The 21,764-nt window shown below is 37.9% G+C and overlaps 1 protein-coding gene across 1 annotated transcript in view; it reads left to right on the top strand.

Moving 5' to 3' along the window:
* Positions 1-298: 298 nt before the first annotated feature.
* The window catches only part of MAF (MAF bZIP transcription factor), a gene marked incomplete at its 5' end in the record, with an annotated part of 353,201 nt that continues 331,735 nt past the window's right edge, over positions 299-21,764 (top strand). The window contains 2 exons of the transcript XR_014176242.1: positions 299-405; positions 7,503-7,580. The remainder of the gene's footprint in view (positions 406-7,502; positions 7,581-21,764) is intronic.

The raw sequence follows: 21,764 nt of genomic DNA on the forward strand, positions 1-21,764 counted from the left end.
GAAACACTGCTAGCTGATAGCTGATCCTGGAAGAAGAAATATTTACAGTATTTATGTGTGTTTTTCTTATCCTTATTGTTATACATTTTAGAAGGGCCTCTAAGATGTCCAGATCAGTCACGGCATCAAGTCCTCTTATAACTCCCATGTGGCTTATGAAACTAATTTCAAATTAAAGTTCAAATAAGAGGCTACAAAACTTACAAAAACCAGTTCCGTTGATGATTCACTAGATGTATATGACCATCTTATTTTTTTTCCACAAATGTTTTTTTTTAGTTGAAATATTCAGCAAAGCAAGCCACATTGAAAGCTCAACTCATTCTAAAGAGGGGATTTAATCTTTGATGTTGTTCATGCATGAGAATTTATCCATTCATTTGTTCCCACCTTGCAAAAATCCATGTAAGTGTATTTATAAACCTAATTACAGATCCAGTTAAGTTTTTAATCACAGATTTGTATCAAGTATTAATTAATGAAATGATCTCAGATATATGACTGAGAAATGTATGTGACTGATCTTCACCAGTTACCATAAAGTAAAACTGGGAATACATGAGGAAATATTGATGCAATTTAGGCCCCCCTTTGATGAAACATTTGTACAGGTTGTTAATAAATTACTGAAAAGAAGCCTTTAAGAGTTACTTGTGAGATAACAAAGATTAAAAATGTAACTAGGGTGTTTGCATGAATGCAGCCTATCATGAAAAGAAATGCTTTCCTATCATGTTCTCTATGTGGCTTTTCATACAGAGATGGATTTATTCAAAATAGAACCTACCATATTTTTCGGACTATAAGACACACCTTTTTCCTTCAAAAAAGAGGCTGAAAATCTGGGTGCGTCTTATACACTGAATACAGCAATTTTTTGCCTCCCCAAACCCTGCCCCCTTCACCAAAATGGTCGTGCAGAGCCTTTGCGAGCCTTGCAGAGTGCTCCTGGGGGCTGGGGAGGGTAGAAATGAGCAAAGAAATGCTTCAGGTTTCTTCTTGTCTTCAGCAAGTCAAACATTTATAATTAGCTAGATACCCATCCTTTGCGACGGAACTATGTGATTGGGCGATGCAAGAGAAATCTGGTTCAATCCGTTGGCTCAGTGGTGGTCAGTGATTGAAACACATATGGGAATATGCTCCCGGTGCTTGGAAGCAGTTCCATAGGGGGACGGCATAGACTTTTTGGTTCAGGACTGATCTTTAGTACTGTAAGGAGCCCCAAATCGCTCCTGAATGAAGGAGTGGAACATCTGCCAGTTTGAATTGAGGTAACGGAATGTGAGGCAACTGGCAGTTGGAACAGAGTTCTTTTCAGGTGGGAAGGGGGAGTAGAACTCCTTAGCATCAGAGGGTGTTAATTACTGTATAAGAAATACTAATGATCTGATGGTCATTTCAAAAAATCCTTTCTTAGCGAGCACCTAGAAGCCAAGAGGAAAATACATTCCAAATTTCAAGTTTGTAAGCTTTACGGTTCTGGAGATGATGTGTGACGAGTGAGCAATATTTGGCTTTTTTATATATAGATTTACTACAACTCTTGTGCCTGTAGCTAACTGGTGTAAGAGGATTAAGAGGGCAACCATTTTTGAACCAAGGTACCTCAAAACAACTAACTTACAGAATGTGTCCAAAATCCAGGACACATGTCTCCTGTGAAATTTAGCAAATTTGTGGTTGCTTCAGTGCTGCCATGCTACTGTGTTGCTGCCCAGAGGTTCAGTAGATCTGTCCTGTCTTAGCCTTCCAGACTAGCTACACCTTCAGCTGCTGGAGTTCATGTAGACCAGTTTTGCTCTAGCCATCTAGAGACTGGGTGGATTGGTCCAGCCATCAGCTTCAGGAGACAGTCAAACCAGAAGGAACTTGGATGTCCTACTCTCACTGCTTTTGAACTTGGTCATTCTGTTAAGTAAAGTAATATCTCTGAAATGATCCTCAAATGGATCACAGGTTGTCTAGTGAATAATAAATGCTGGAGTAAAGAAGTTTGCATATCTCCCTTCTACATGTTTTTGCCACCCAGATCTCTGACAGTTCATAGCTTAGGATTTTTATGCTGAGAAATAACCAATTAATGGACAGTGAGCCAATGCTCATCAATCACAACCTAAGGAGCTTTTGGACTATAATTTTTTTGTAGAACACAAACTGAGAATGGAGAAGGTCCTTGATTCAATCACTGTCATCTCTAATTAAAGGATGAGGCACTGGATAAGGAGAAATACATCTGTCGAAGATTTCAGAAAATAGCAATAACATTTAGACTTATATACTGCTCTATAGTGCTTTACAGCACTTTCTGAGTGATTTACAAAATCTGCATATTGACCCCAACAATCTGGAGTCTTCATTTTATTTTATTTTATTTATATTATTTATTTAGTTAGTTAGTTTGTCACTCATGTACAAGATAACAGGAATAAGCATAAACATGGATAGGAATGGGGACAAATAGCTGGGGACAGTTGGACAGGATGTTAAGCATGCTGGTGTGCTTATGCATGCCCCTACTGACCTCTTAGGAATGGGGAGAGGTCAACAGTAGACAGTTTAAGGTTAAAGTTATGGGGGTTTGAGGATGTAACAACAGAGTCAGGTAATGCATTCCAGGCATTGTTGCTGAAGTCATATTTTCTGCAATTGAGTTTGGAGCAGTTTACCTTGAGTTTGTATCTATTGTGTGTTCGTGTATTATTGCGATTGAAGCTGAAGTAGTTGTTGATAGGTAGAACATTAGCAGATAATTTTGTGTACTACATTTAGGTCAGACCATAAGCGGCATAGTTCTAGGTTGTGCAAGTCGAAAATTTCAAGCCTGGTGGCATAAGGTATTCTGTTGCGACCAGAGTAGTGGAGGACTCTTCTCGTGAAATACCTCTGGACTTGCTCAATTGTGTTAATGTCCCATATACAGTGCACATTCCAGACAGAAAAGCTGCATTCGAGAATTGGTCTAGCAAAGGTTTTGTATGTCCTAGTTTGCAGTACAATATTATCAGAGAAGAAACTTTGCACGATTAGATTTACAACTCTTAATGCCTTTTTGGCACTGCTGTTCCAGGGAGCTCTGGTGCTTAGATCATTTGATATGAGTATTCAAAGGTCCTTGATTCATTTTATTGAACTCGGAAGGATGGAAGGCCAGGTCAACTTTGGGCCAGTCAGTGGACCATGGGCATTGTTAGCCTGCAATACTGCATTATTTGAGGCAGACTATTAAACTAGATCAGGAAGAAGCCAATTAACAAGTGATATAAGGCCCACCAGCCAACCAGATAAGGTTCTAGATCAGGCCAAATCTAATTTTCCTTTTGCTCACTTGAATAAGAAAGTGACAGTGCAATAGAGAACAACATTTGGTATTCATGTGGCAAAGGCTGAAATATTTTCTCCGGCTCCTTCAGTTCAGAATTCTGCAGGCTCACTTTGGTTGCCAATAATATAACAAGTTTAATAAACAGAATAATTAAACAAACAAACAAACAAACAAAGAGCTTCCGTGAACGTACATGAGCAGAAGTCACTGCAAATAAAAAGCAGATGATGAATTGCACACTACATAATTAACATAATATTGGCTTGGTTTTTAGTCTATTTTTGGCTCATGTGACTTTTACAAAGTCACTGATAGCTGTCCTCTCCTATTTCTGCCTTCAGCAATCCTCAAATACTTTTTTTTTCCAATTTGGAGAAAAAAATAAACATAAATATTTATGCTGTCAATTTATACATTTCTAAATTTATTTTCATCGGCATGTTTAAAAGTAGACATTGATCTATTTTATTTTTTATCCTAGCAACACCTGGGAAGTGCAAAAAAGAAAACCTTTAATGCGCATATTAATTTGAAAGGTGTGAATCAGATGACTCCTATTAAGAATTATAAAAATAGAATTCCCCAAATGGCCTTAAAATAAGTTTGTTGCTTATTTGCTCATCCGCTGATTGCTTAGGAATTTAGCTTATTTCTATGTATGCCACCTTAGAGGCTAACACTGAAGAGAGAGTACAGGTAGTCCTCAATTTACGACCAACATTGAGCCCAAAATGTATGTTGCTAAGCAAGACAGTTAAGTAAATTTTGCCCAATTTTACCACCTTTGTTGCTATAGTTGTTAAGTGAAACACTGCTGTTAGTAACACAGTTGTTCAGTACATCTGGTTTCTCCGTTGACTTTGCTTGTCAGATGGTCACAATCGGTGATCAGGTAATCCCGGGACACTGCAACTGTCTTAAATATGAGTCAGTTGCCAAGAGTTCAGATTCTGATTACGTGATTATGGGAATGCTGCAACAGTTGTAAGTGTTAGGAAGAAGATTTTTATATGCACAATGGTGGAAAGATTTGTCAGTATCTACAAGGGAAGAGTGGATGTTGGAGATGATGGAACTTGCTGGACTTTTTCTATGCATATGAGTTTGATCATTTGAAAAAAATTTATAATAGACAAATGAAACTAATGTAATATTAGAGAAAGTTCAGTTTAAGTTTATGCTTATAACTACTTTAAAACAAAATCAGAAGTAAATTCTCTCTCTCTCTCTCTCTTCCTTTCTTTCTTTCTTTCTTTCTTTCTTTCTTTCTTTCTTTCTTTCTTTCTTTCTTTCTTTCTGTACTTTTGACTTGGTTCTCTTCTTTTCCTCCCTGTTCTCTTAATTATTAGCATTTGTTAGATTTTTTTAATCTTTTTACTATAAAAAACTTAATAAAGTTATTTTTAAAAAGAAACATTTTTTATCATATAAAAATTCTGAGTTAGTGCCCATAATAAACCTTTCCAAATGATGGGACTTTCTAGTTTATAGCATAGGTGGGAAGTTATTATTTCAGGTATTGAGAGCTCAGGCCCCTTAGGGATTACAACACCTGTAAATTAATCTAGCTATCTACAGCACCCAGTGCCTTTTGCCAGAATTCCTGCTAGTAATCCTATGAGAAGTTGGTGTATGTATGTTTGTGTGTGTGTGTGTGTGTGTGTGTGTGTGTGTGTGTGTGTGTGTGTGTGTGTGTAGTTTCTTTATAAAACCCCTGCAGAAGCCTGAAAGTTGCCTGAAAGTAGTATGTGGTCATAAGGCAAATATCATCATTTTATTTCCTCAACAACTCTGATTGTAAGCTGCCCTGTGATTATGGATGGCCAATAAAATTTATAATTAAATAATAAAATAATTCTATAGGTGGGATAATAATAATAATAATAACAACAACAACAACACCATGAAAATGCTAAGACAGTACTAAAACATCTGGAGCACCAGTTGCACATCATCGACATTGACAAAACCTTCATCAATCAATTGCAAAAGGTAACTTTACTTGGAACAGGTTAGAGTTGCAATGTTATCTTTAGTACTATCAAATATATGCCTATATCCTTAGGACAGACTAAATAAGTGAATAAAAATGCCCAAATCCACTGTAAACATCTGCCTGAATGTGTGACTAGCAATACTCATAAACAGTAAAACAGCCATTGACAAAATCACTATAAATCAACTGCAAAAGGCAGCTTTTCTTGGACAGCTTTCATCCTGTGATAATACCTTTAATACCATCAAAATAGCATCTGCCTATCCCAAGTCAATAGGACTCAATAGGTGGGCAAAAATGCCAAATCCAGTCTAATAACCTCTGGCTGACCGTGCGACCAACCATAATAACAACAGGTAGTTAGGTCACTTTTAAATCTTTGAATCATTCTTGGGTCCACCATCAATAGAACAAAAAATGTCCATCTCCTGCAAGCTCCTGTTCCATATTAGGAAGAAAAAAGTCATCACTTCACAGCCAAGACAAGAGTTGGAAGGAGTTGGAAGAGAAGAGGGAGGAAGAGGAGGGAGGAAACTTTTCACTCTTTGGAGTCTTGTAAAAGTGTCCTTGTTTCTTTTTTTGGAAGCAAAGTTCGGCACTTGGCACTAAAAGGCTGGAATGAAGCCCAATTGTATAAATGCTCGGCTTGGCCTCTCGGCTCCCAACAATTGCCCCCAACTCTGCTTTTTTTTTTTCCTTCAGAGTCCTGTTGCTAAGCAGATGGCCCAGTGGCTGGTTAGAACTCCCTTTGGACCCCACCCTTACAGCAAAGACCAATTCCGTCTTTTTTTCCCATCCTGTAAGAAAGACTTGCTTCTCCTGCTTGCTGATAAATAAACTCTGAAGTCAAGTTTGTGCAAATAAAATTAAGTGCACGCTTTTGCCAAGAGAACAACCTTGTGTTTAGCTTGTGATCTTTCTCTCTGTCTTCTCTCTCTCTCTCTCTCTCTCTCTCTCTCTCTCTCTCTCTCTCTCTCTCTCTCTCTCTCTCTCTCTCTCTCTCTCTCATTCTCTCGTTCTGTCTCTCTCCCTTTCACACACACACATATTTTAACCTTGAGGGAATGAGGCTATTGTAGATCATTACCCTGTCAGACTTGTTCTGTTTTTTCTCTTTCTGTTTGCACAGCCTTAAGGTATTGGTGGGTCACGCCCAACACCGCCCCATTTGTCATCTTCATCCTGCTCCTGCTTTTTAATAACTTTATCCACTCAGTGAACTGGAGGGGTAGTTTGCTGCCATCCAAATTCTCTCTCTTCTTCTCAGCCAGGACTTGGATCCAGCTGGTTTTATAATGAGCAAGTGTGCCAGTGTGCAAGAGACACAGAGAGAATGAGGGTGTATGTGTGTTTGTATAAAAGAGAAAGGGAGGGAGAGAGAGGAGGTGAACTGTGTTCAACATTAATACAAACATATTTTGGGGGAATGAAAGGACACATTTTGATCTTTGCAGATGATTTTAAATGTGCTCTTCTTTCTTTCTTTCTTTCTTTCTTTCTTTCTTTCTTTCTTTCTTTCTTTCTTTCTTTCTTTCTTTCTTTCTTTCTTTCTTTCTGCCTGCCTGCCTGCCTGCCTGCCTGCCTGCCTGCCTGCCTGCCTGCCTGCCTGCCTGCCTTCTTATCCTTTCATTTCATTTCTTGTCTCCTCTTTGTCTCCTCCTCCTCCTCCTTTCAATAAAAACCATTTCTATCCTAACTCCTCATCTATCCTTTAGCATTAACAAAAAGACAAGCAGGCAAAGGACTCTCAGATGTGTCTCTTCAAAAGCCAAAAGGGGAAAAGAGTTTTTTTAAATAATTAAAGTGTAAAAATAAGGAAGAAATTTCCTTTTTAAAAATTCCTGTTTTATATTTATAAGTGAATTTTCTTGCTTCTATTTCTTTATTTTTCTCATTCCCTTTACCCACTATTCAGTGACCAGGTGATAGAAGCTAGCTTGTGGAAAGCAGTGCATTGTAGTCTATTTTGTTTGCTCTAAACGTACTTTCTGTCCTCAGGAAGATGCCGATATACAAATAAGATCCTGCAGAATGTTTCATGAGGGTCCTCCATGCATGCCCTTCTAACAAGTTTTATTTTAACTATGTATTTATTAGATTTGTATCATGCCTTTATTACTTTATAACCAATTCAAGGCAGCAAACGTACCAAGTATCCTTTCTTCCTCCTGTTTTCCCCAGAACAACAATTCTGCAAGGTGGGCTATGTTGGGAGAGAGTGCCTTGTCCAAAGTCAGCCAGCTGGGTTTCATGGTTAAGGTAGGATTACAGCTCACATTTTCCTGGTTTTTAGGCCAACACCTTCACTGCATTGTACCAAACTGGCTCTAATTAATAATTTAAGTAAGGTGAAATTATAAATTGTGTCTAGAATAATTTGGGCTGCTTAGCTGTGTTTTTCCCCCCTTTGGCTTATTGCCTTTTCTCTTTTGCACTACAGTCCTGGTGAGTATTGCTTAAAGAATGTGGAAAAGAAGGAACAGATGACAATAAAGGCTATACTACAATATAATCTTACAATAAAGTAGAATTACCTAAATTACGATGTTCTCTCTTATTTATTTTTTGATCTGTTCAGGTTTATCAATCCTTTCTGGTTTACCTGAATGGGCTGACATTAATCTTGCACATCTGAAGGTGCAAACTGTCCACCATCACTTTTATCCACCTGATCCAATAAGTCAGGTCTATCCTCAGTCTCTTGCTCTGGCCATGAAGTAGCCGAGGCCTCCTTCCTCTCTTGTCTTATTGTTTCCTAGGCAGGAGACAATCCCATTCTTCATTCTTCCTGGTCATCCACACATTCATTACACAATTCGACATAGAAGGATAATGCCTTTGTATGTTCTATGAACTTTCAAGAAATAATTCTGATAAATAATGCTTAATGCATGGCACTGTACTCTTAAAATAGATTGAAAGTAATGGGACCTGAATGCAAGAAGGTAATATTCCAAGATAGAAATTCCATGGGGAATCTGCATTAAGGAAAACCTTGTTGTGCGTACAATTATTTGAGCTACTAGAAGATAATCTAGATTTCTCCACGGTGCCTTCTAGATATATTAGAAGTCATTTTCCTGATTAATAATAATAATTTCTCACTTGGTAATTTATCTGAATGGCTACTTTCCCATCTTGTTATCTTATTCTATGGCATTGGTTCTCAACCTTGGCTGATTAATAATAATAATGTCATTATTATTATGGGATGTGATATCAAAATATATCCAAAATGGATCAGCAATTTAAAGATGTCTGTGTTAGCCAGTGCTCTTTTAGATATGAGATTTGGGAGATTTGAACCTTTAGGTAAGGAGGGACATAATTGTTCCTCTGTATTTACCATTCATGGATGTATCAGCTCTCTTCACATCTTCAGATGAAGCAGTTGCAATTGTACTTTTCTCCTTCCTATGTCTCTGGCTAATAGAAGAATGGCTCTAGCTTCTAATAAAGAATAAACAGAGAAGCATGCATGATTTAGATGGTCCTAATCTTAACAGATTTAACAGATTAACAGAGTTGGAAGGGACTTTATAGGTCATCTAATCCAACCCACAGCTCAAGCAGGAGACCCTACACCATTTCTGACAAATGGCAGTCCAATCCGTTCTTGAGAGAGATAATAATATTATATAATAATATAATATATAATAATATAATGTAATAATAATGGTAGTAGTAGTAGTAGTAGTATATGTTTGGTCTTCAACACATTGCCAAAAAAAAAATCTTCCCAGAAGATTTTCCTCTTGTCTCCTCATTGTCGACTGTCAATATTCTTGGGTGGTGTAGAGGAACCTTGAAAGAACAAATTAAAAATGTAATTAAATTAAAAATGTAAATTCTACCAATTAAGAATAGCAAGATTGACAGGCAGAAGTAGTTCCCATCCTTTGAGGAGAGGCCTTATTTGTGGATTATTAAATCACAGTGCTAGGATAGATCTTTAAGTCTTGTGGAAAACTGTACACATAGTTAACATGTAAGATAGTGGCAAAGATAGAGACAGGTTCTCCCCATATTATAGTCCATTGGCTCACTTGTTAAATTCAGCTCAAGAAACAGCCACTTGGTTTGATCTTTTCATTGGTGCCTCTTCAGTTTAATGGATATTCCTACATAGCAGTGTAGCTGCTTAACTCTAAAAGACCAATTTGTTTTCCCACGGCCTATCCACAAGGGGTAGAGAAATTACTCTTTGTTGTGTTCTACTTGGCCTCAGTCAGTTTCATGAAGGAGAATTTATATAAGAAATTCCCATATTTTTTCTCCATAAAACACACACACACACCCCAAAAAGTGGATGGAAATGTCTGCATCTTATGGAGCGAATATTGCATCACAGGCCAGGCTGCTGTGGTGGGGTTCTTTTATAGTGCTGTCTTTCTCATTCCCCACTTCTTCTGTCTCTTTTCCGCAGTTCAGGAGTCACTAGGCAGAGCTGGCACATGAGAGGACACCTATCTGTGGTCCTCTCAGGCTCCGCCCGGTTTTTTTTCTTCTTCTCTTCTGCCTCTAAACCTAGGTGCGTCTTATGGTCAGGTGTGTCTTATGGAGCGAAAAATACAGTATTTTAGAGAAGAGAATTTGGAGGAAATCTCATGGGCAGCCAAAAGTGGTACACAAAAGTTCTTTTTATCCTACTGAATGATCATCTCAGCATAGTTCATAGTCCTCTTCATTTTGAACATTTCAGTTAAATCAGAAGAGCAGACTTTTTGAGGGAATTCTTTCTATTGGCTTTTTTTTCAGTAATGATACAAGCTGCATTGCTTAAAGTTACTTTTGATATATTGTTGGAGAAACACTCCAGGTAATGAAGAAATTTTAAGAAATGTACCATCCCATGTCTCTATCCAAATATTTTGAATGGTCATTTGTGTTTGGTTTAACTTTTAAAACCCACAGTGGCTGAATTCATTTATTATACAAAGCACAATGTTTGAATATGGACCATATACTCATTAAGCCCCAGTGTCCTGGTTCTTCTGCTCTTCTAACTTAACTCCACACAGAAGAGAAACACTCATAAAAGTAAAGAGTGATAAGAGAACCCATTTTTCTAAAAGCCAACAACTAATACATCACTTACCTCCTTTAGCATTGAAACAAGCTTTGAATGTAAGCCCAACATTGGCTACATATGACGTTTTATCCAAAAAAAACCACATATATTTTCTGATCTTGCTTGATATTGATTTAATTATCATTATTTAATGTTAGAAAACATATTGTTAAGATTATAAGACAGAGGCCAAAATAGAGACATCACTTATCTGGCCAAGGTTTTGCAGAGATTTCCATAAGCTAATCATAGCACTAAACAACATTAAACCCCATTTCTCAGTCCAGAAGATATAGACTTAATCACCAATCCAAGTGGTAGTTCTTGAAAAAAATCAAACTTCCATTGAAATAGTTCACCCATATTAATATTTGTTGTTGGCAATTGTGAGAAAGATGTCATGTATGTCTATGTGTTCCATTTTTATCTAGAAATCTTGCAGAAATCTATCTTCATTCACTTGTTTGACAGTTGGGGACTAGCTGTGCAGAACCTTAGCAAATCTCCTCAGCATAATGATCAGTAGCAAAGTTTCCCACTATGGGAATGTAAGTATAGTCAAAAATTAAATAAATGTCTCCTCCCATGGTTAGGGAGTTGGACTAGAAGACCTCCAAGATCACTTCCAGCCCTTTGATTTTATGATCCTTTAGACATATTAAGTAAATAATAGTGTCTTGTCTTCTTCACATATCTACTCTAGCTTTTATCCCCCAGTCTCACCAAAACATTAAAGATGGTCCTTAGCCACTACAACATTTCCCAATACAATAAGGCAACAGAACAACTAATTTATGTACAGGAGATCATGCCAGGCAGCTGTAAACATATCATAGCACTATATAATAAATCGCAAAACTATTTATAGATGACAGATAAAATCAAGTTCTTCCACTGGTTCATTAAAACACCTGTTAGGACTGGGGTATTTTCTTCCTTTCTCAGAGTAAATCACGTACAATTGCAAATACCGAATGGTGATTCCATTCTATCACATCACAACAGAGCTATGTCAACTATTGTACAACAATGCGGGGCGATTACGCTAGAGCAACTTTGACAAAAAAAAGCTACCTCAGCAAGCTGTCAACTCAATGTTTTCTGCATGTTCTTTTTGTGCATGTTTGCTCTAAATTTCATCTCCCCTGTCTGATGCCATAGGCTACAAGTCTGTTACAAAACTCAGGCTCCAGCATGTCAACTGTAATGAAAAGGGGGAAGCAGAAAAAATCTTGCTTAAAACCTAAACCACCTGCCATCTTATTTCTGGAAAATGGAAACAAATATTTGTGTTAGTTGAAAAAGCAGGAGTCCTTTCCCAGTCTGGACAGAAAGCCAGGCAGTTAAAGATAGCATTTTGACTGCAATAATAGGGAATGCTGTGAGTGTGTCTGATAGAATAATGGACACAGAACAAGGAGGATATACCAGCATGTCAAATTTTTCAACCTTCAATTTCCAAACATTAGGGGTACTCAAAGGTTGTGACATGCCTTTGGGGTTGTAAAGATATTTTGGCTACTTTAATATAGTTTAGATGTGCTTGGTAAGCAACTACATAAATATCATAACTTGTTAACATTTTGTTTCATTATAGTCCTCGACTTATAGCTACAATTCAGCTCCAAATTTCTGTTGTTCAGGGAGACATATGTTAAGTGAGTTTTACCCCATTTTACACCCTATCTTGACTTAGTTGTTAAGTGAATCACTGCAGTTATTCAGCGAGTAAGGTGGTAAATTAAGTGAATGTGACTTCCCCATTGACTTTGCTTGTCAGAAGGTCGCAAAAAGGAATCATATGTCCCCAGGACACTGCAACCATCATAAATATGAGTCAGTTGCCAAGTGTCTGAATTTTGAACATGTGACCATGGGGATGCTGCAACGGTCATAAGTGTGAAAATCGGTCAGTGCCCTCCGAACTTCGAACGGTCACTAAACAAACTGTTATAAATTGAGGACTACCTATAATCTAGAATTGGGATGAACAATTTTTTCAGCCTAGTGACCAGCCTTGCTCTTGGGATAGTGGGCAGAGGCTGTCCTTTAAAAAGTGGTTGATACAGTGGAAGATGGAGATGAGGAAGCCGAACAAAAAGTACATCTAAATTAATTTAATTTGCATTTAAATGTGATTCAAATTAACCCTGATGAATTACATTCACTTAATAAAATGTTTTTTTTAAAAAGTTAAAATCTCCTGTGAGTGAGCTCAGCTTCTTGTGACACATTAAAGTAGCTTTCATGGGAACAAAAATGGATTTAATTTTTTTTAAAAAAAAAGAAGTCCCAATGTGGTTCGGCACTCAAAACTTTTCAGGTGGTCTCTTATCAGTGGTGGGTTTCAAAATTTTTTAGAACCTCTTCTGAAGATATGGCCTGGTTTGTGGGAGTGGCTTGGCAGCCATATGACTGAGTGGGAGTGGCTTGGCAGTCATGTGATTGGGTGGGCGTGGCCAACTTGTAAAATGTGGTGAAACTCACTTAACAATGCTCTTGCTTAGCAACCAAAATGTTGGCTCAGAGACTCTGGCATTTGAAGCACGCAATTAAAGCTGTCAAGTTACAAGACCCTTGCAACCCTAACCCTTTAAGAAAAAACCCCAGGGGTGTTCAAACTTGATAGCTTTAAGACTTGTGGACTTCAACTCCCAGAATTCCTCCTCTCGCTCTTCATCTTGATGATGTGCGGACGGGCGGGAAGATGGAGCTGGAACTGGTTCTAAACGGCACTGTAGATTTGTGGAACCTCTTTTATAGAAGAGGTTAGAACTGGCAGGAACCCACCCCTGTCTTTATCCATCTATTTTGCAAGTCCAGCTTTGTTTTTTTGATTGGGCAAAATAAGCTCAGCACTGCCACCTAGCTGGGTAAAAAGAATGGATGGATGGATGGATGGATGGATGGATGGATGGATGGATGGATGGATGTTGATTAATTGATTGATTGATTGAAATTCTATGTCCCCATCTCCTCTACAAGGTGACTGGGCAGCTTGCAAATTATAGAAACAGGTGAAAAATAATTAAAAAGACTGAAATGTCCCAACATTAAAATATTGCTAAAAATTGTGCTAAAACCACGCCCACAAGAGCCAAGAGTCAGATGGGATGTGTAAAAGATGGATGAAGAGACAGACAGCAGATACAGGTTTCTTCTTCTTTTTGTCCCATATCTGTTATTGGACATTGGTGATCATGTTGACGATCCTATTTTTATCAACAGCCGCACGAAAAAGTGCTGCTGAGTTTTGTCCAAACCAGTCCCTTAGATTTTGAAGCCATGATGTCCTTCTTCTGCCTGGACCTCATTTACCTGTAATCTCTCCTTGGAGGATTAAGTGAAGTAGAGCATATTTGTTTCAGGTGTCGCATCACAGATCCAAAATATTCTAACTTTTGCTTTTTAATAGCTTTGATGATTTCCCTTGGCTTCTCAAGTGGCTTATCACCTCCTCATTTCTGATTTTGTCAACCCACCTTATACCTAACAGCCGCCTGTCAATCCACATTTCAAATGCTTCTAGTCTCTTCAAGAGGTTTTCTATCAGAGACCAACTCTCCACTCCGTAGAGCAAGATAGAAAAGATGTAACATCTCACAAACCTGATTTTCAATCTTAGGCTAATGTCATGAGTGCAGAAGATCTTTTTCATTTTGAAGAATGCTGCTTGAGCTTTCTCTATCCTTGTCTTATACAGGTTTCAATCAAGTTAAATTATAATTCGGTACCAACTTTCATTGATTTCAATGTATAAGGCATACATGGTTCCTTCTTGTTTTCTAGAGAGAGAAAAAGACAGAAAATTACTAGGTTATTTCCCAGCAATGGACTAATACTGAAATTCATCCCAGCAGGACAAGAATGTGCAGGTCCTAGAATTCCCCATATTTGTTTATGACTTACCCTCTGGAAACAAATACTGTGGGATAAGACACCCCTAAAAACCCTCGAGGTATGTGTTCTGTTAAGATACAGTCTATTGTGCCTTAAAATGGCACTGTACCACACAGTGGAGTTGCCATGGTAAGGGCTTCACAGTATTCCACAAGGGAACTCCCCTCTGGTAAGGGGGGAAATCCAATATTAGAAGTTACGTTTGGTCCAGACATTTCCCCCCTATAAATAAATACCTGGGCAATGCCAGGTTATCAACTAGTATGGATTATAAATTACAAACTCTATAAGATCTCGCAATTAACCACGTTCTCTGGGCATGATGGGAATTGTCCCTTTGGTGCTTCATGCCTTGTTGTCCTGCTTTGACTTTCCTCTTTCCATCCTTGGAACCACCTGAAAGCTCTTTCACTGTAGGAAGTCTGGCTGTGAGCCTGAATGCACCACCAGATCCCAAAGCCTTAGGCAAATTCCGTATCGGAAGACTTCCCACCTGAAACGCGAGCTTCTTGGCAATGAGAGCTTCTCACCTAAATTTGCCGTCTAATTTGGCCTACAGGATAAATGTTATGTAGGACTGATCATGCTCAGACACAAACATCTGGAAGAACTTGGAGAGAACTTGAAAGTTTGGAGAAAGATTATTGGGGGTGAGGTTGGCACAAGTCCATACATTTGATCCTTGCTGTCTCCAATTCAACAAGAGCAATTTCTTTTCTAGCACCTGTTCCTGATAGAAAACCATGTCCTGGTTTGCCTTTTGTGGCAATATTTTAGTTGTCTTTTCAACACTTGAGTTGGATTCATAGCTTTCTTTTAACCCTAAAACCAGATTAAATGAAACTCAGTGGTGGGGTTCGCATACCATACCAAATTGATGAACCATTCTACATTCTACAGTTGAATACCATATTCATAACAATGGCCTAAGAAAGGGGTCAATAACCTTTTGGACCTCAGGGACCAGTAAACTCATAATTTTAAATCCTATGGACCACTAATATCAATTAGTGATGGGATGGGGTCCTTCAGGCACTTAGCTTGGCCACCTGTTAGTGGAGAAAAGCATCCAGGATCAACCCTAGTTTTGCTGTTCATTGCAGCTAGGAATCTCAAATATGGCCAAGAATGAATGTTTGTCTTGTCGTCAGCCTGGGCGCTAAATCGGCTCCCTGCAAACTCTAGCTTTTGAGGAGCCCAGCTGAAGTTTTGCACACTGCTCACTGAAGCGCCTGGACTCCCAGGGAGGGAGGGAGGGAGGGATGGCTGGAGCTACTAAACAGGCAGCCAAGCTAAGTGCCTGAAGGACCCCAGCCCATCAGCAAGCGGGAGTAATTGCTTCGGTGGGCCGTATCCAGCCCAGGGGCTGTAGTTTTAGGATCCCCGATTTTGTGCATTATAAAAAATGCACAAATGCAAAGAGTTTTCTGTGGACCACCAACATTTTCTCACAGACCACCATGGTCCATGGACCACCAGTTGGTGACCACTGGCGTAAGAGAATGGCAGCATTCTTCACCAGGTGCTGAACCTGAGAAACCCAACAACTTGTCTAGCATGTATGGAAATTCAGCCAATGGGTCTATATGTTTCCTATTCTGCTTCCCTTCTCTAGAAATTGATATATTAGTTGTTCTATCTTACAGTTAAATGAGGCTTGATTCTATGTAGAGGGAACTATTATGGGGCCTCTGCAGCCACAAAAATTCATTTCTGTACCATTCACACCTCCTACATAATTTCAAGTCCTCATCAACCTTTACCCTGCAACATCTAGGGGATGAAATTGAGGGCCAAAATGGAACCTTGACTGCAAAAGAAATGTACTTCCCCAATGTAGAAAGTTTCAGTCTTGTTTCTTGAGTGATAGAAGGGGTGGAAGACAGCATAAAACATGTATATCAATAAATAAACATCAGTGGGTTCTACCTTTGCATCCTTCTGTTTAAGGAGTAATGTTCTTGACCATGTGTAAACTGCAATTCTGCTAAATTTCCCCAACCTTTGTATCAAGATTTCATCTTTGTTTTGGGACTATAGTTATGGGTTACTGTAGTAGAAGTCTTTCATTCATAAAATATGGTAATTCAAGCCAGACAGAGGAATGCTTAACTATCTTCTAACAAGAAATTAAATGTGATAATGATCTACATATATGCATATATTGTATCTTATTTGAAGCTTTGCCCTTGTACATGAAGCCAGGAGATACAACGATGTAGGCAACAGACATTAAATATATGAGGATGTGAACAGAATGCTGTCTAATCTCATTCAGAGAATGGGGCTATTGTATCTAGACTACAAAAGTTCAGGTGACTACTCGATAGTAGCCTACATTAAGAAAAATCTTCTTACTGCCATCTCATGTCCATCTGAATGTTTGCAGTCCAAATGTAGTAGTCCTTTATTCTGAAGAAATTAAAATAGGTGGAAAATACTTGCCAACCATGTGAGTACTATTGAAAAAAATACTTATAAAGCTATCTTAAATCCTCTTCAATGTTAGGTTAGGCCAGTGTTTAGAAATGTTTGCATTGTCACCCCAACTTTATAAATACAATTTTATATCATAGGAGATTGACTTTACAAAGACATTATCTAGCCTAAAGGACCACACATTAAGTTCCAGTTAAATGGATTTTTTTGCTCATGCTTATACATAAGAGTCTAGTTAACTAATAGTCAGCATTAAATTGGCACTAGACAAGAGTTAGTGGAACTCAAGAAAGGGGTTGGATTTGGATTGCTTGTGGGAATGTAATGACTCCAGGCTGATTCCTATCTTGACTCTGCTCTGCCCCCAGCTTCTGTTTCTTCTTCTCTTTTAGGTAGGGAGATTGAATATTTTGTTTTCTTCTAATCTCAGTTGGACTATTTATGCGTTAATGTTTCAGAGCATCTTTGTAATATCATCCATCCATTGCTAAAACAATGAGGCATTTGTTCTCATTACTGTTACTTTGACATGACGGTTAGATAGCATGGCATTGATAGTGTGGAAATGGTCTCAGGATTGCACTCCTGGAGAATCACCATGAAATAACAGGAAAATTACTACCTCATATTCCACCTTTCCTGCTTGTCTTTGCTATCTCAAGCAATAGTGCACCAGCTCATTTATGAAAAGTATTTCCTACAAATGAGTGAATACAAAGTTGCCTGTTCTTCGAAGGCTGCTTGATTTTTCTCAATGACAGTGCTCAAATTTCAAATGAGCAGGAGGTTGATATGCTTTTCTGATTTCTCCCTGAGTGCTACTGTTTAAAAACCTAAAGGAGACACTGATGTGGCTGAATGTGAAGTGGAGACAGAACTAATTGAGGTTTGTCATATGGCCATGGCTCTGTTTATTGTGATCACTCATAACAGTGACCTGCTCTTCCTCTTTTTAGGTCTTGAGGACAAGCCACTACAAAACTACCTTAAACAGGGTCGGAGGTGGGTGGGTGGGGGGAAGCTACCTTAAACAGATATGGCTCCCAAATCAAGTTCAACCATTGCTTGCTTAGCCAATTGTTTATGGAGTAAACCACAATTGATTGGGATCATACATAGCATGCTGGGTCAACATCTAACCAATCACAATATATGGACTGTTACTGTGTCCATCCAGATATCTAATATACATGATTGAGTATTCTCTACATTGAGTGGACATGAGCGATTTCAAGCAAGGGTCCATTCTAGTCCTATCTGGAAAAGTTCCAGATTGGATCTACTCCATATAAATTATGTCTACCATTGGGTTACTTAATTCCCAGGAATGGGTCTCCATTCTTTGTGGCTCTGATCTGTCGTCAGATCTTCAAAACCTGTGTTAACAAGAACTTCACAGAATGCATTCCAAGGTTTTTTCACTACTACACACTCTCGGTGTTGCATCGCCTATGAGAAAGCTGGTATTTACATTGTGAGTAATAGCAGCTTTGGGCCTGTGGCAATGGGAGTGAAATTAAGGTTATAATTAATCACTGAGCACAGTAAATTCACCTAATGGAAGACTTGAGATATATGTCTTATTCCTGTCTCCAGTCAACTAGCTGGCCAAATGAAAGCTGTGTCCTTTTCACACGCTTGCAAGCTATATATATTGAGCAAAAGAGGGATGTTGCATTAACTATAATTGTACTTTATACAACATCACCCAAAACTTCAATTACCGAGAGTTAGCAGAGCACAAGTACTGTGGGAAACAAAACATGTTTCAAAAGCAGCCTAATCTAAAATGCAACCAAATTTCCTACAGGATTTTTACTTGACTTATTAACTTAGAACTACATTTCATATTACTTCTCAACAGCGATACTTTCAGATAAGCCTTTGAATTGTGTGATCACTCTGTTTTATACGCAAAACTTTAAATTTGTAATTTCTCATCTTCTCCAACTTCTTCCGTTGTTTTTCCTGCCAGAAAAAAAAAAGTTCCATTAAGGAGGAAAATTTTGAATAGAATTTATCCATCTGAAGTGTCAAATATGTAAAGGATCCTATCCAGGCTGATATCAGACAATTAGAGGTGGGGAAATTATTCTCCATTCCAATGTCATTCCAGTTCAGGTATCTTCGATTTGTATAAGGAAAAAAAAAGTGACATTCACTGCAGTTAAAGATTTTCTTTCTTTTCTTTTCCTTATTTGAATTGCAGGTGCAAAGAACAAAATTATAAAACAGGTGCAGTTAGAGATGCAGATCAGCTTCCACATTATGCTACGTCTAAATAAATAAAAAATAGATGTAACTCTATTCTGCATATTAAAAGCTCATTGATAGCTCTCAGAAAGTCCTTAAAATTGAACTATCTTGGAGAGCATTCCAATGAAGTTACTTATTGAGTGTCATTTGTATTGATATTTAATTACATTTATTTTATTTTTGTTACGCCAATGGGCTGTCTGACTTAGTGACTGAATTGTAATTTTTTTAATGTACTGCAGATGTTTTCCTATTTTTCTTATGCTGTATGAATTGCTGAAAGTCATCAGAGACTTCATCAGGATATAAATGCAAGAAATAAATGAAACATTTACTGTGATTCTTAAAGTGCAGTAATTCAACACCACAAATCAGTGATAGAAATGGCCCCACCAATGTGCAAAGGCAAAGCCATCTCAACATAACAGATAGCAGGACATAACTGCAAACTATTGAAGGAGCATATTGTGTGGTTTGCATCCAGCCCAGTCTTCCTAAGCTAGCCTGCTATCTTCATGTAGATATCACTCCCATCACCTCTTTTGAAAAAGTTGGAATGGATCCCTGATTTAATCTAAGACCTTAAACAGCATTAATTCTGCAATAAGAGTAGGATAGATAGGGATATAGACAGATAGATAGACAGACAGACATTTTTAAACTCTCTCCCACTGAAAAGGCTAAGGGTGGTGATGAAGGCATAATACATTGTATTCTCTCTCTCTCTCTCTCTCTCTCTCTCTCTCTCTCTCTCTCTCTCTCTCCCTCCCTCCCTCCCTCCCTCCCTCCCTCCCTCCCTCCCTCCGTCTCTCAGAGAGAGAGAGAGAGAGAGATCACAGGATTTGATTATAGTTAGGGCTCATATTTTGTGCTAATCCATAATGTGATTTGCTTGGGTTTAGCATGCTATGCAGACCTAGCTGTGTTCTTTTGAAAAGTATGGTTGAGTCAGAGGTGTAAACCAAGCCATTTATGTGCATTCAGTGGATCCCAGTTTAAAGATTGTGTTGCTTATCCAGTAGCAGGGGCAGAGATCATAAAAATCCATGATAGCTTTCCCCTACAGAATCTTGAGTTGCTAGACAGAATAGTCATTCATTTTCTTTTTGCATTAAATTGTTCCTTTCCCATACTGCTCCAACCACTTTGTTAATAACAAGCTGAGAGTCCCTTATTTATGTATTTACTTGTTCCATTTATATCCCCCCTTTCCACTAAGAGTTCAAGACGATAACAACACAATGTACAACACTCCCTTCTCCTATTTTTCTTCACAAGAATCTTGTGAGCCCATTTTGTATACTAAATCTCTCTTCCCCAAAGATGAATGCACAACTGCAGGAAAAAGATCAGATTAGTGTGGATGGTTTAAATATATATCTTTCAATTCCTGAATTATTACTGCAAGGAAATTCATTCGGTCTATTTAAAAAAGAAAATCTCATTCACACTTAGATTGGTATTGACCAAATCTGCACTTTCCTGATTTCTGGGATGTGTTTTCCAATCCATTTAAAAACATGTTGAAAAGGGTGTACGGTACATTAGAGAAAATAATTAAAATGGAGTATTTGAGAAAAGGAGACCAAAGTCTGCCTTGCATGAGAAAAATTGTTGGAGAAAAGTAGATGCAAAAATGCATACATTAGCAAAAATGTGCAATCAAAATTTGTACATTAGAACTACACTGAAATAAACCTTTCAACTCCTGAGTTACTACTGCAAGAAAATTCATTGTGTCTATTTTTTAAAAAAAATTAACCTCATTTGCACTTCCTAAATCTGTACTTAGATAAGTATTGACCAAATCTGCACTTTTCTGTTTTCTGGGGTGTGTTTTCCAGTGAAAATTCCTTCCTTCCTTCCTTCCTTCCTTCCTTCCTTCCTTCCTTCCTTCCTTCCTTCCTTCCTTCCTTCCTTCCTTCCTTTTTAAATATAAAAGCAGAAGAAATAAGTCGAAGTAAATACCCATTTTTTCATTTGATAAATCTTTTCTTCAAAAGATGACCAAGAATTATGGTATCTAGGATCCACTTGTATATTCCTTTTCCCACACTCCCTGAGCCAATTGCCAAGTCAATTAATCGAGATATAAATAAGAAGCTTTGGTAACCTCATTAATATTAATGCATCTTAATACGGTGATATGGTTTTTATTATAACATAATCTTCATTAGAATTTTATTTTGTTTATTTGCATGGTCTTTAACAACAGTTGCATGGATCTTATTCAGTAGGGAGAAGGAAAAGCAAAGAAGAAGTGGAAGAAGTACTTTTTTTTTTGATACAGGGAAGCTTCGGTAAAAAGGAATTCAACCAGCTTTATAAATTTAAATTTTAAAAGATTTGGCAACTCTAACCTGTCAGGAAAGACAGCAGTATGATCTGAAGCTCATTCAGAGAACACATCAAGTGCACTTTCCTTCAAAGAAAGTTTTTATTAACTTTATAATGGCTTGTGATATGTATCTGCAACTCAGTCATATTGTCTTCATTTGTTCCTATATGTGACAAGATACAGCCTGATGTAGTCTGACAAACTGCAAGGAGGCCAATGCTTCATATATTATGATGACACGTTTTAAAAAGAACAGGGGAAAAACAGACGCAAAGCACCAAAACTAAGAGCTTGCACCCAAAACATTATACCTAAGAAAAGAAAGACATGGGGATCTGTGTTCATCAGATGGAGAACATTGACTAAAGGTTGCCATACATTAAGACAAGGAAATTTGACAATTTTAAAGCAAGAAAATAATAATAATAATAATGATGAT

Source organism: Natrix helvetica, assembly GCF_964273705.1.
Source record: "Natrix helvetica genome assembly, chromosome: 10".
In the NCBI taxonomy this organism is placed as follows: Eukaryota; Metazoa; Chordata; class Lepidosauria; order Squamata; family Natricidae; genus Natrix; species Natrix helvetica.